The sequence below is a fragment of the Wasmannia auropunctata genome, unplaced genomic scaffold (genome assembly GCF_000956235.1).
Source record: "Wasmannia auropunctata unplaced genomic scaffold, wasmannia.A_1.0 LD335974.1, whole genome shotgun sequence".
In the NCBI taxonomy this organism is placed as follows: Eukaryota; Metazoa; Arthropoda; class Insecta; order Hymenoptera; family Formicidae; genus Wasmannia; species Wasmannia auropunctata.
The window spans coordinates 187,037-203,454 of NW_012026916.1; the positions used below are offsets into that span (position 1 = coordinate 187,037).

A 16,418-nucleotide genomic window follows, 5' to 3' on the forward strand; every position below is an offset into this window, starting at 1 on the left:
TGACGGAGTTGCCGGACTCGTCTCAACCGCGGATGATCCCGTCGATCGATTCGCGTCGCGCGAATCTTGATGTTCAAATTGCATCAGCGGCACACAATCGGAGGCGTTTCGCGCGCGCATCAGCCAGTGTTCCTCTTTATCGCCGAGGATTGACGAGAACGCAGTTGTCTGTTTGCCGAGTGCGATAAAGCATCTTCTTCGTCTTTTTTTCTTTCTTTCTTTCCTTTTTTTCGATCGTCGACTTGACATCGACTTGACGTCGCGCGATGCTGCTGCGAGGAATCGCGTTCGCGGAGGCGCGCCGCAATTCGGCGCGGCGCGTCTTCAAGTCGCAGGGCAACGGATGCGAGAGGGACGCCGGCGGCGCCGCGTCGGATCTCTCCCTGCACGATGGATCCCTGGTGCGACACGTGCGCACGGCGACGATGGCTCAACGGCCCGCGGAGGCGCCGCCGTCCCCCGTTTTCCCGATCTCATTCGTAAGTTGCGTGAAAGAGAACGCGAGGAGAATTCGAAACGGAAAAGACGCGAGCGATTAGAGCGACTCGCGAACGAGAAACGGCCAGATATTATCAGGGGCTGACGTCCCCGCGCATCGCATCGCGAATCGCGCGGATTGCGTGAATTGCGTGAGACGCTGTAAAATTTTCAAATCTTGTAAAATGTAAAATTATATTAATTGGTTTTCTGCATTTCTGTGAGATATGTCGTGTCTGATGAAACGACGTGTCTCGCTATATACGAACTAAGGGTGAAGTCACGATTGCTTTACTCGATGTCGCAGCCGCTTACTCATTACGCGCGCGCGGTAATAACGAATATGACATTCTCGTTTAGTCCCGTATGCCGAAATGACAAACGATGAGCGCGAACCGGTTTCTCCCACTCCGCGAGAGTTGCCAGCTGTCTCACAATCAGGGAGATTTCCTCAATTTGCGAAACACATTTGAGCTTATAGTAACGCAACATTATCTCGAATTCGTCCGTACGAATACGGCGTGCGATCGATGTTCATATATAATCGATCGGTTTAGACTTGAGATAAACAGAGATACGTTCGTGACCACTTTGTGAAGTTAACAAGGGCTTTTTATTTGCCATTACTTAACGAATTAGCCTTTTGATGTTCGCCCCGAGGATAGATATTGAAGTGCTTGAAATAATTTACCGTTGAATTTTCAATTCTTTTGGACCTTTTACCGATTCTATTTTACTTCTCAAATTTCTTTCTTTTAGTCTAATCGGGGCGCGCGACGAGAATCTTATTTTTATTAATTAAAACGCGATTGTTATCGGTTAAACTCACCGTTGGAAGATAATCGATTTTTTATATCGCATTTATATTTATAAGTATTCGGTCAATTTTTATCTTTTTTCCTATTTCGTGCCTTTTACGCATCGTGCATTAGCACAAAGCTCTCGTTCGATCGTTCGTTGCTTCACATTAATTTCTATAAAAATGCCAGAATTGTCGAGAATACCACTGGAGATCGATTATCTGTCTTATGACATTTTCGCGTTCCGTTCTCCTCGCGTATAGCGTTATGCACGGCATTATTAGAATATAGTATTGTTTGTCATAACCTTGCGCCGCTTTGCGTAGCCCGTCGAGCAGAAGATCGGAAAGTGAAATTGACGGCGAAACGCTAACGAGCCTTGACTGGCGCGCGTCGAAAGAGATGTGCAAAACGCGTCTCGGACCACCTCCGGTCACGCAGCTGCAATGCACCGCCTCGACTGTGACGTTGAGGTTTGCTCATAAATATCGTCCGAAAATTTTACGTAACCGTTTAGCCTAGATATTTCTGCTCGTGCTGTCCTACCCTAACAAATTGAGGCGGTACGCGAAAATTAAAGTTTGCGGATGTGTCGACTCTTAACGGTATACGTGTTAGCGCGTGTATAAACGTAGTGATCGACGATTAATATGACGTGTAAATGTGCGGTTCTTGTCGTCTTATCTCGCTCGCATTGATATGTGATATCGACGACAATGAAAGGAGCCATATGGGAATCAGAATGAACGAAATATCGAGGGTTTGTTACGTGCGCTTGTGCACACAAAATTAAGGTGGTTTTCACCTTTGTCGATCGTAAAATTTGCCCTTGTTTCATGAATTTTTTTAAGGAAATCTATTATATACAGTAAAGCGCGGGTTTTTGCATAAACTTATGTATTATTTGAACAGCAAAAAAAATTATTTATATAAAAATGTATTTTAATGCCTTCAAGTGGTGATTGAATGTGGCATATTTTTCGAAGTGACGGAAGTAATTACGAAAAAACGAATTAAGATAATCAGCTCGAAAAACATGCCACTTTCAATCGCCACTTGGAGGCATTAAAATACATTTTTATAGAAATAAAAAATATTTTTTTGCTATTCAAGTAATATATAAGTTTATGCAAAAATCCGCGTTTTACTGTAATAGATTTCCTTAAAAAAATTCATGAAACAAGGGCTAATTTTACGGCCGGAAACTCTCCCTTAATTGATTTGTTGAATGAGTTTAATATTGAGTATTGAGTAGTTTGCGTCACCAGCAGGATCGTAGCTTTAGATTTTATAAGGGATTGTTACTTCGTATATTTAATTCGCGAATTAGTATCGACATTTGATAAAAATCAGCGACGTCTGTTTGCGAGAAGGAGGCGTAACGAGGATAACAGTAGACTCTATATGCGTTTGCAAAAACAGTCAAAATGTCTGTGTCTCAAGTCTCGAGTCAGTGTCCTGAAATAAACTAGAACCGGAAGATGAGCAAAATGAACGTGTCCGCCGGAGCGCTACCAGTCTAAATAAGCGCAACGGCCGGTTTAAATACCGGTCCCCCCTCGATGAGTATTTAGGGGAACGTGAGACTTCACCTTCAAAGACACTTTGCGTTTGTTCTGGCGATGACACGCGCATAAAAAAACCTGCTTTCCGCGTTTCTCTGAACTATATACGGATCTACAATATATATACATAATTGACCGAAATTTAAAAAAAATCAATGTTGGAAAAAACGTTACATCGTAATTACGAATTCATTCGGATTAGATATATCAAAAAGTTTATTTCGAGCGTTTAAGCAGTAAATATCATGCAGAATCTTCTTTCTTTCAACAGCTAATATTTGTATGCTTTTTGAAAGTAGTTTAAAGAAAGTAGTTTTAAAGAAAGTAGTTTTAATAGAAAATATTATATAAATGCAAAAGTAATTTCTCGAGTCTCATGTGCGTTGACCTAAATAGACTTTAAAATATAGACTCTAAAATATTAACCCGGTCGCGAAAATGCTAAATATAAAGGTTGCATTTCAGGAAAGCGAGGCGACATCGCTCTTCGCTACAGCGTCCAAGCTGGCCACCGTGGAAGATGAGGGTCCAAAGCGGCCCAAAGGCCCCATCCGACCATCCACCGCCTCCCTGAAAATCTCACCCACGGCAAGGGCGACTCTCCAGGCGTTAAGTTCACCGAAGAGCAAGCCAGTCACTCCCGTTAGTACGCGCGACGCTGAGACCATCACGGGTAAGGCGAAAGAAAATGTTATCAAATTTTTATATACGTACCAGCTGTCGCTTGTGGGTGATGCCACGGGAACGGTGCTCAAGATATTGATTCCTTCACCGGATATCTTTGCGAACTACTGATAGTTCCACGATGATCACGACAGCGCGATCAAAATCAAGTTACTTGTAGGCCGTGTTTCTTTTAAATGTGGCTTAAAACGCGCGATTAAAACCGCACGTGACGTTAATTTTAACTGGCGCTGCCAAAGCGCGGCGAGAATTTTTGCCGTTTCCGACGAGAATTTTTCGCACGAATAAGCTGATTTTTTTTAAAACAGCTGCAGCGCGTTGATCTTCGAGACGAGAGTTCAAGGTTCGCGCACGGATTTACTACATCTTACTTTGTAAGCGTACGAGGCGAAACTGTCTTTGACGATGCTAGCACGAGGAGTTTTATAAAGTGGCTCTACGGCTTACCTGTTCCAAGCCTCATGGTGTTTCCCATTGGCCTGAGCCAAATGATGATTACTCCTGCCCGGCGGATAATACGCCACGCTCCATTCTCATCATCATGGACGTCATCATCATTATCGTTATCGTTCTAGTCATCATCATCATCATTTTTGTCGTCATCAGCATCATAATAATAATAATAATAATAATCATCATCATCATCATCATAATCGTCGTCGTCATCATCATCATCATCATCATAACCATCATGCTAAAAATGATGGTTGTCATTTCTATTATTTTTATCGTCATAGCAAACATCGAGTATCTTTTATCTTCGATTTATATATCCATATATCGAGTTGCGATCGATAATATTTCTCGGAACAAATTTCTATAAAGGTACCATGCATCAATTTCCATGCGTCCGAAATATCAAGAGAATCATTATTCAGATCTCGAAATAGGCGACCTACAAAGGACTAGTTTTGTGACATGATAGAATCTCTAAGCCAACGCGTCGTTTCTTCGCGCATTTTCGAGAAAATCTGAGCATCACCTAAGTGATTTCTTCCGTATGTTTCTCGATCAATCGGTATTTTCGATCTACTGGATTAAGGAAAAATTTTGTGTGGATTATTTAGCTGGCGCTTTAGTAGCGAAGAAAAATTTATGTGATACACGCAATTGAAAATGTATTCCACTGGCGAATGCCAGTTTATTCCCGTCTATTATATAATACAGACACATACACGGTACGGTTTTTTTTGGGTTGGTTGACTTCGAATCGTCTGCCAGCAACCTTGTCGAATGTGACTGCTACGTCAGTGAAGATTTAAACTTATCGATTGCTGGCTCCCTCGTTCGTTTGAATATATATGACAAAACTGAAATATCGTTCCTACATTTTAAGAATTGCATAACCGCGAAATAAGTATTTTTTTCTTTTTTTCTAACAAGTCATTATCTTCTTTTTATTTAACTGCCTGTAAGTGAAAAAAAGATTATAATGATGATTAATCTCAGAATGCAACTTTTGCGCATATATATTAAAGGATAAAAAAACGGAATTATATTAATTATTTAAAGTATTATAAAATTAATTATCTAAAAATTAATTATAAAGATTAACAGAGGTGAGGTCTACGACCCCGCTGTCATGCGAGGCATACGTTTCTGACAGTTAACTCTCGTAAGTGAAATGTGAAAAATTAAATTTAGCTTTTCGAATTAAAGTTCGATTCGATAAATGATTCGATCGCGGAAATCGAGATTGGCTAGGCTCCAGGTCTATCTACTGGTCGTTGCTATTTTCCTCCATCGCGGCGACGTACGACGTACTTACGTTCGAGGGAGTTCTCCGGCGGCTCGCAGCTCAAAAAGAACGTCTTTCCCCGAGTTCGCGAACGCGCCGCCGTTGACGATACGGATCGCGATGAGTTCTGTGTCCGCATAATCACCCGGAATAAAAACGCCGAGTGTCGCGTCGCTCGTCGTCGTTCGACGCATATATAATTAGTGGAGCGTGTGTAATTATTGCTGTACGCGCGATCGTGTCATTCACTGGTAATTTCGTTATAATTCCGTGCGTATACGATAAGGTGCACGCGGTTACACAATTTAATTCCTCGCAGCTGTCGCGATAAAAAAGAATTCGCAGATGGGAACGTTTGTTAACGACACATCAAACACATTCGGTAGTTTATTTGAGCCGTGTATCCTCACTTATAATTTCAATAACGTTAATTTGAAATGTAAGAATTGCGCTTCCTTTGTTGTATAAAAAAATTCTTGCAAGTTAACATTTGCGTGCTTCATAAAATTGGGTGAAAAATTTAAAGACTCGTTATAAGAGAAGATTTATTACCAAAATATTTACTTCCGGAAGGAGACGAGGTTCGAAAACAAAACTTTTTCGTACATTTTGCAGAGAGCGCGTTACGCTCTGTACTCACGAGAACCACGAACGTTCTCAATCGTTACTCGTATCGTCAGATTATCGCCTCAGAAGCTAATTACGCAAGTTTTTTGATCAGACAGTAAAATCGCAGATGTCGCGAGACGTTCGATCGCCGCCGATGCATCGCGACGGTTTGCTGGTTTAGTTTCATTTTACGTAATCGCGTGAGTTTCGGAATCGAGTTTCGTGAAGCGAGCAGCGGATAGCGGAAAGCTGATAACGGTAGAAGGTGCCTTGATGAAGAGAGAAGGGCGAAGAGTTCGGCCAACGCCGGCCACGAGATTATGTACCTAGGCACAAAGGAGGCGAGAAGGCCCAAGGGCCCGGCGAAGCTCAGAGAGATCTTCGAGAAACGCGAGGCCGTGCTAAGCAAGTGGCGAGATGGTACGACGTTATATATCCGCTCCCGATATTTTTCGCGCGCGAATCATTATTTCTTCCGTTGTTACACGTTTCGCATGCAAGGAGGTGAAACGCGATTGAGAAACAGATCGAAACGAAGCCGTTTCAATCGGCAGATTTCATCCGAAAGCAAAGATATACAGCAAGAGGGATTGAACGCTAATCTTTTACAGAACTAAATAGTTTTTCATCAACTGGGTATGCGCAGTTATTATTACAGCTGTTAGTTGTTGACAGTTAATTATTAATCGTATGCGAAGTAATAATTTATCGCGGTTAAATTAATACTTTGGTATAACAAATTATATCAGTTTATAAAACCATTCGTTTGTGAAATGTGTAATACAATTTATATTTTATATAATGTGTGCTCTGATTATATTCTGCTGAAACATTATCAAAATACGTTATAAGATAATTGTCCCTATTAGTGTGCTACATTTAAATAAGTCATAAAAATAAACTGGTATAACAAATAAATAGACAAAGTGTTTCTTTTTATTAAGTTAATACTTAAAAAAAAAACACTTTGTCTATTTATTTGTACCAGTTTATTTTTGACTTTTTTAAATATAAAAGCACACTAATAGGGACAGTTATCCTATGTATAATAAAACGTATATTTACATATTTGTTTTCTTTATCAAATTATCAATATGATCCGCAGTTGGTAACGATATTAGATATGATCGATATCAACTTGGCAGGTGTTATCTTCTGTAGTGAACGCGTCGATTTACCTTTTTGCTGCACACGGTTGCCAGTATGTGGCAGCACACGTTCTGCATTTATGCTATTTTTATCGTTTCTGTAGTGTACTTTCTGCAGTGATGACCGGTTCGTACAATCATGTGGACTTTGCAAACCTTGATCCCAAGCTTATACATTTATAACATTGCAAACACTGGTATTTACACATATCCATGCAGACACTTTGGCGAGCAATAAACATTTGAGGAAAAATTAAAGCGAATTATAGATTACTAATTTAAGAATGATAAAAATAAGATCTATAATAAATTTGTATGACATTTATTTGATATAAATGGAGTAAAATAAGAACGAAAGAGTTGAAACTCATTTTTTATTTATTATATATTTTTCAATTGAAAGAAGACTTTTTATATTACGTGACAAAGTTTTTCTACATGTGAAAAAAATATCCATTTAGTCGATTTAGAGAAAAAAATTATTTATGAGCAATAAAATTTACTTTATTATTTCTGTAAGTTACATTTTTGAATAAAATAATAACTGAGTAAACGCATAACATTGTAATAAAATGTTTGATATAAAATTAAGATTGAAATAATAAACATAAAATTAAACATTTAATAGTTTATATTATATTAAAACAGTTTGCAAAGCAAAATTAACTAATAAAATCCTATTTTGTAATTAAAGTGTTCAGATCACATATATTATAAATTCTTTACTCTTAGAAACTCTCACGTGAATTTCATTCAATTTCCATTTTTCCAAAATTTACTACCACAAAAATACAAAATGTTTTAATGCTTTGTCAGAATTGATAAGCCATCATTTATATTTCTATAATATAACTCACATTTTCCTGTAAAAGTAATCGAGTAGTAAATGTGCGAGATTGATGTGTTGATCAAAATGTGAAATTAAGATTGACACAAAGTTAAATATTGGATAGTTTGTACCGATATCGGAGTGCTCTCTATCTGTTCTGCTTTCAAAATTGTTATTCATCATTTGAGTCACATGTACAAAAGGTATTTTTGCGCATTTATCTTAAACGATGATTATCTTTCCTTTCGACGTAATTCGTGCAGCATAACACTATGCGCCCCGTAAATCTGCCGAGTACCGCAGATCTTGCGCGATCCGGTTTCCACAATTGAATTCGAGAGCGAAGAACGTTGGGAACCGCGGCCTAACTAACTGTGTTCGTTCCTCATTAATGGAATCTGGGAAATTTATTTTCGCGAAAAGCGCGCGCCGGCATTTCACGCGCCGAACAATCGGAGGCAGCTTATCTGAGGCATAATCGCGATTATGTGCTAAACTCGCGATAAGTTCGTGCAGCGCGATATAGTCGGAGATCCTCTTCTCGCGCGGGTCATCTCTGTCTCACGAGAGAGGGACGGAGCGAAAAGCCGTATACCTATCCCGAAGGGTGCAAAGTTCACGGAAACCGAGACTCACGTCGATTCCCGGTACGGCCAGCATCCGCAGTTGCAGCGTCGTGCCGCATGGTGCTGCATGGATCCGCGTTGCCGCGTTTTCCTGACAAAAAGTCCACCGCCTCCTGCGTTTTTTCTCGGTCGGCGATGCGTTACGCTTACTGACTATTAGTATGCGAGCGTCACGTAAGAATTGCGTACAATGTCAGGTCAGTAGTACCACTTAGCTGCGATTATATCAAACATAGCGCCGACTTAAACAAACCCGGAAGCGACTTCGTTCGAGCACGATGTTCTCCATCTTCGTGAACAACAAATTTCTTCCAACAATGTGGGATTTAATTCTCCTTAAAAAGAAAAATTAAAACCTTTAATTGTAGAGATGATTATGTTACATCAATTTAATAATTTCTCAACAGAAAATGAAGAATGCCTTTTGGAGCAAACGCATGCAGTAATTATAGCGTGGACAATATCCTTTTGTTATAAATAATTAGAACATTGCTTACGTTATAATTACTGCGTTTGCTCCACAAGGCATTCTTCATTTTCCGTTAATTAATTTATCTCAGAGCATAACTCTATTATTTATTTATTAATAATTTCTGTCGAACAAACTCGGACGTGAAATAAAACGTCCATCCGGTCCATCTATCACCATCAAATGGATTTTTGGCTAAATATTATTCAAGTTTCAATTACGAAGGTCAAAAAGAGGACCGCGGGACGTAATAACGCGGCTGAATTTTCGCAAAGCAAATATCTCTGAAGTTTATCGTACCCTGCAAGGTGATCGACTCCGAAGCTACATGCGCTTCGCATGAGACACGTTGATGCGGTATGCAACCGTCCTCCGTTGAAGGGCCCCTCGTTTGCGGTAAGCCGCACAAATCTCTTCTCCTCCTCCTCCGCCTTCTTCTCCTCCTCGGTTTCCTGCTGTATCGCAAGCAAACGCTTTTTGTCACTCAGATCACGCACACTTGTCTTATACACCGCAGGCAGAGGATTTCAGAGCGTGCGTACAACGTGACGCGCGCCGCGACAGAAAATAACTTTGCAGTAATAATAAAAGAGGCGCGTTTTCGTGATAACATGTTGCGCACTACGTGCGCAGTGAGGAAAAGGAGGGCGATGATTGAGGTGCGTGAAGTGCGCATTTGCGCTGTAACGTCATTACAACGTAATGTCATTTCACGTCTTGAAATTTCATGTTCTCCCGCTTATTGCGCGCGGCGTCATCCTGCATTTTTCATGGAAAACGATGAGAGTTTCGTGCACAACGCGAATATTTATTTCCCTCTTATCGTACATATATATATTCATCGCTATTTAAGCGTCTTTCGCGACTCGAACTATTACGTCAATGCTATTATTAGATTGCGCTGTCATCATCCTAATTTTTGCAGTCGCGCGTAACGCGAGTCGACGACGTCGAATGGCGCGATTTTTTTCCCGTTTCCTTCGCGAGCTCGCGAATGCGTCCAACTGGGCGACGCGACGCACGGGAGGATATACGCGCGCGATGCGTGTCCGACGTTCCCGTCGCACCTGCTCCGCGTTAACATACATATATAGGGGACGAGTCGCGAGATGACGCGTAGCACGCGCGCCCGATTTATGCACGCGCTTATATGATCGCGCGGCGCGGAGCGGAACCGCGCGCGCATAATGAACGCGCCTTCTCGCACTTTATCGTTAGTAACGCCACGGTGGATGCTGCGCTTGATTGTTCGCAGATGTGTGCAGTGGCGAGGAGCTGCCAGAAGTCGAGATAATCAGCCTGCTGGAGGAGCAAATACCGAGATACCGTCTACGGGCCGACACCTTAACGCAGTTCCAAGGTGAGCACCGTTTCTGCATCCTAATTCTTTACTCCGCAGGAAAACGAGAAACGAGTGAGGTGAAAGGTAAAGCGCGTGTGTGTGCTTTAAACGTAAAGCGAAAAAGTGCACGACCGCGCTCGCCGCGGCGCGGTCGGAGAAATACCTTGAATTCCTTCTGTATTTTTTTTTTATGCGCGTACACACGCGCGCAGTTCGCGTCTTGGACGTTATCGAGTTTATATTCCAGAATTTTATCGACGACGATAAAATACAACGTGCCAGTAAACGCGCTGATAATGAATCTCAACGAATCTATATCTCGGGTCAGATAAACTTTCCTATATCGTTTCGATGAATCGTACTGTATAGCGTCGATTAAATCGACAATGAAAATTATGCAGGTCGTTCTGATGAGTAATTAAACGTAATTCCCGTGCGGAAAAAAACATTGACTTAGCTCTATATCGATGATTGTAAACTTCTATAATGTATATAATGACTCGCCTTTGACGCGATCGAGAAAGTAGGATGTTGAAAAATCAATATAGGCGTAGAGAAGACCGCGCGACGATGTACGCCCCCGATCGAATTTCCTGCATTCTAATTAACTGAGGAAGCCTGTCTAGTTAATTGCGTCTGCAGGAACAGCTGCGTTTCGCACATGCACGTTTCGCGAAGCCCTGAAGCACCGAGAGCGCCAAGGGTCACGTACATAAGATATCGCGAAGCGTCATCCGGAAACGGGGAAAGCGTCGTGAAAACGTAAATGCAATTACAATCGTAGAAACGAGCGAAGGATAAGGTTATAATAATATCGGAAGTAGGTAAACAATAAACTTCATGTACGATCGCATGTACGATTGCAAAGAAAGAGAGCATGAGAAGTGTGAAAGTATAAAGAACATTGTAAGGGACTTGCGTGATCTTTCGCCGAGTGCGTTGAACCAGGAGCGATAATGTGGCACGCGTGGCCAACAGACGGTTGGTGGGCCATCAATTTGACCATGGTGGCCGTATCGCGTGTCCCGTCAATAAAGCGAAGCCTCTGAAGGTGCGTCCCCCGACGCGACGCGGGGGTTACGGGCAGCGCCAATTAGCAACAGTACATTTAACGCGTGCGGGCAGCGGCGTTTTTGTTACTCGTCTTCGGAACGGATGCGATTACCGCATTAATTAGCACGATAATACAGCTGCCCCGAGTATGTATTAGTATTCTCTAATGTTACTTCCAGACCGAGAGGCGCTTAACACATTTTTGCAATCTCCGTTTCAGTAGACGGGCAATCTATGTAGATTACGCGAGTTCGAATCGCGCGGCAATCATCGATGATGATGATGATGATGATGCTAATGATGATCATGATGCTAATGATAATGATGATGATGATGTAGCCACGCGCGCACAATATTAACAGCAAGATTTTTAAAAGATTGTTCTGAATTGTATTTTACAGGGTACGAGAACGCCGATTGGTTTATCCCAGCGCCCGCCCTTAAATCGGAGGACGTCGATTTGAAATTATCGCCGGATCAGATCCGGGAGACTCTTAACTACTTTAGTAAGTACAATTATTTTATCTTATGTTTGTAAATTTTGTTGGTGGACTATTTATAGCACACAATGCATATACACGGAAAGAACAATTTTGCTCCAGATCTGAAAATAATTTTTGTTCAATAATCAAAATAATTTTGTGCGAATGTCAAAATGATTGCTAGAATATCAAAACGTTTTGTAGCAATGCTTATCAGTTTTAACATTCCAACAAATTATTTTGATAATTCAACAAAAAATTATTTTCAAATATCTATTCAGTAAAATTTTTCGACTTTTCAACAAAATTGTTCTTTCCGTGTATATAAGCTGGACGAATAGTTCAAGCGAAGCGGAGAGGCCGGATTTGTAAACGTTTCACCGCATGTATAAGATCAATCTTTTCAACGCTTCAGTAAAAAGTCCGTGCATACATTATATGTGTGCGTGCAGAAATCTATTTTTCTTTTGTTACCGAAGTAAGGCTTTGATTGATGCGTTTAACATACGTAATTATTGCCTAATTGCGCTATCTCATTACCGCAATTAAAACGTAATATAGCAACGTAATGGAAACTGAGGAAATGCCGCGTACAGAAAGAAACGGAAATAGAAGTAAGATTCAATCATAAACGTCGGGCGAATGTGATGCGTTGATGCAACGAGCGGAATAAATCTAATCAAAGCCGCTCAATGTGGAAGAAACGTCGGACGCCGATGTTACGCGGCGCAACGGCGATCGCCGTTTGTTCGCGCGAGTGCAATTCCGCGATGCGTGGAAAAGTGCACGCCGAAGAGACGTGCGTCGCGTAGAAATCCGTCCTGTTAAACGAGATGGAAAAGTGGCGGATTATTGCGGCGGACATACATGTTCAGGCGCGTGTTGTCGATGAACACTTATAAGGAACGACGACATGACGAAAGGATTCCGCGAAGATTCTTTCGAACGGGAGGGAAAAGAAGCACTGCACGACACGATTTTCTCGCACGAGCGAAAGATGATTCCGCTCGTATAATTTCGTTGCGCGACAATTCGCCAAGGCTTGGTGTCGCCGACACGAGATACCTCGCGTGTTGCTGATTACCGATTTTCCGTAGTCCCGAGAAGCAACGCGTTTATTTTCATTTACGTGCTCTACATACCGCGCGTAGAAATAACATCCGACACGAACGTATGATCGTATCGTACGTTATAAAATAGCGTTTGAAATTTAATGGCAAAGATATGATTCTTGTGCCACGCGCGCGTATCTATTTTTTTTCGCGTTATGAATTATTTTAAGATTGTCACACTTGTCTGAACGTCTATCGTTCGATATTTTACATAATATTATATATGTTCCATTTAAATATTACACACCTTAAGAGCAAACAGGAAGTTACATAGTCAAATAGTTTATATGGTTAAAAGGCGAAATTTGCTTTTATTTTAGAAGAAAGAATAAATGAACACAGTTCTCCGTTTAGATATTATTTACTATTTTATATTTAAAATGTAGAAAATTAATTCATAATACATAATTTTTTAAAAATATAGAAATTTTTTTCAATAGACCCGAAAATTTTATCATGATTCCATGACTTCTAAAGAAGCAATCTCCTATTTTCTAATCAAATTTTTCTCAAGAGGCTTTGTTCTAAACATTGAGCCTAAAATAGATTATTAGAAAAATGTTATTACAAAGTAGTAACAATACTCTCTAAATTTTCTGGAGTGAATTTTCACTCTTTTGGAGTGAATCTCACTCCAAAAGAGTGAAAATACTGCCACTCAAGTGGCCGAGTGGCAGTATTTTCAATCTTTTGGACTTTGGAGTGAAATTCACTCCAAAAAATTTAGTGATCATAGTGTCAGTTTTTACGTGAAAATTACAGTTTTTTGTAAAATTCTAATTTTAAATGATAACGAAACGTACATTTTGTAATTTTTTTTAATTGTCTATTTTAGATTCAATCTGTAAAGTGTTCTGAGAAAAACTAGATAAAAAATAGCAGTCTGTTTCCTTAAAAGTCACAAAATTATAAAATAATTCGAAATTTTCAAGTCTATCTTTTGCAATGGCGAAAATATTTTCCTATATATTTTCAGTAAATTTTGTATTACAAGTTAATTTTCTACATTTTAAACTATAGTAATAAATGCCATCCGAAGAGAATTGTCGATTTATTCCTTTCTCTGAAATAAATTCTCAAATTACGTCTCCAATTTAACCACAAAAACCTTCTGTCCCCCTTTAAGTCGCGCGAAATTTGCATATCATCTTTTATAGGTATGTATTGATTATAAGAAATATACGGATGTACAGAATCTACTTTCTAAATGATTTCTACTTTTGTCAAAGCTGCTGCACTTTACTCAGTTCGAGAAACCGACGTGACCTTTTGGTCCCTTTTAACAGACGTAGTATACGCGCGACAAAGACAGACTGGTATATCTACATACTTATAAGCAAGCCATTTAGTTGAGCCGAGAGACGATTATCGGATCTCAATAGCGGCTCGAGTTAAGTTTATAATGGGCTCAATCGTCGCGTTGCGTACAAGAAAAGTATCTTTAGTATTGCTCTTTCTGTGCAGCATGAACTTCAGAAATGTTAAAACGCCAAGTGCAGTCTTTAAATGTAAATAAGAAACGCCGCCGATTTGTGTATAGGATCGTCTCGGATCCTCGCGGAAGATATTTACGCGCAGACAGGCCGGCCGTTCTTATGACTATCGACGAATACGGATGAGAACCGCATCCAAGATGTACTAGTCTATTTAGTAATTGGTACACGAAAGTATCCTGTTCCCTCTCTTTCTCTCTACCTCTGTTATCCATCACCTTTCATCGTTCCATCTCGCTTCACGTTTATCACTACACGTTCTTCACTATTTATCAAACTTTATCGACATGATGAGTGTATCTACATTCCGCTATCGTAAAATTTAGAATTCTAGAGTCGTAAAAGAGAACACAATATTAATTATAGATACATAAGAGCACGCACTATAAAGTAAGTCAGTAAGAGACTATAAAGTGAGAGAATACAACGTGTTATAGATTTTATAATGAATTACGTGCGTTCTCTTGTATAATAAATGAGCTTCTACGTTGCTGCGTAAAGATAATTGCATCTATGCGTGTGTTTTATTTCCGTTTAATCGCGCGGTCTACTTTAAGATAAATGTTCGGGAAGTAATAATGTAGTAATTAATAGAAAAAAAAGAAAGATATGGAGAGACATGCCCGAGGCCAATTATACACATATGTATAATCGAAGAAAATAATCGTTTACTCGTGGAATAATCTTTTATTAATTTTAATAAACGTTTCTCTTCTGTTAATTATCTGCTAATTATCCATTAGTTATTTTCGTGGCACCGTTTACATAAAGATCTCGTAGTGGCAAGTAAAAAGGATATTTTTTTGTTTATTCGACTTCAATTTTCAGATTTTGATAACCGTATATTTAATATGTAATTAGGGCACTTAACTGTGTATCTATACACATATATATATATATTCTCTAATATTAACTCTCAATGAGTTACCTGCGGAAATAATATTTTATCCGTAATATATTCGCGTTTTATCATTGCGAGAAGTTTCTTTGAATCATCTCCGAATGATCTTGGGAATGATCGAAACCTTCTTGCACCTTCCATTTTCTTCCCTTATTCCCACAACGGACTTGATTATGTTATGAGGCTGCTCCGTTTGTCCATTTGCACAACTAATCACCGTTTTCCGTGCTATTGCGTCCGAGAAGTAATAATGAGAATCCTCTCACAGGTCGCGCGGGCGGGATGCGCCCGAGATCGCATTGTTATCCGTAACGCGTACGATGCGTCCTCTCTCTAACCGTTCCACTTTTCTTGTTTTTATTTTGCATATACACCTTGTCTCTTCACCTTTTCCTTGAACCGTGCAAAACGATGAAGTTTCACCGAACCAGAAAGAATGATACCGAGTTCCTCCTTGTTTTTTCCTTTCTTTCTTTCTTTCTTTCGGTTCTCACGACGATTCCCTCATTCTTGTTTTCTGACGTCGCGCTCGTGATTTCTCCATTCAACCTTTCATTGCACCCGATGTAGAAAGTGTTCTTCGCAAGTTTGTCGTTTTAATTGCGCTATTCAATCGTTACCTGTTACCCTGTTGTCTCTCCGACCGATTCGAGACGCTGCTTTTCTCATCGGTGTTAATTGTAAGAAACGAGGAAATCAAACGAACTTCGCGATACCGCGGCATCGAAGATAGAAAACGTTTGTACGTTTGTTACGGTTAACGATTTTATTCGATTATCGGGCCTTAACCGTGAAAATATTTTGCTGCTTTTACATGTGTCTGTGAAGTTAGCATATCATTTTTTGGCATCGCACAAAATGACTACAGTTCTGCTCGCATACACTATAGTTCTACAGTTCTTGATAAGTTTTAGCAATAGTTCTGTCGAATTACGTCAAAAAACACCGTTTTAAAAAATGAGATGCTAACTTCACATTTCATCATCCAGCATCTCACTGAATTTCGAAAGTATGAGCTATAAAATACAAGTATTTAAAGAGTTCTATCGTTTCAATTCATTATATTAATAGTTCTGGCTAATAAACCAAA

At 40.0% G+C, this 16,418-nt stretch overlaps 1 protein-coding gene across 1 annotated transcript in view; it reads left to right on the forward strand.

The window, feature by feature from the left end:
* Nucleotides 1–3,309: 3,309 nt before the first annotated feature.
* Nucleotides 3,310–16,418, forward strand: part of LOC105454816 (trafficking kinesin-binding protein milt) — a 51,656-nt gene continuing 38,547 nt past the window's right edge. Inside the window, exons 1-3 of the mRNA XM_011697710.1 lie at nt 3,310–3,515; nt 10,201–10,305; nt 11,742–11,846. The gene's annotated coding sequence lies outside the window, so the exon portion shown is untranslated. The remainder of the gene's footprint in view (nt 3,516–10,200; nt 10,306–11,741; nt 11,847–16,418) is intronic.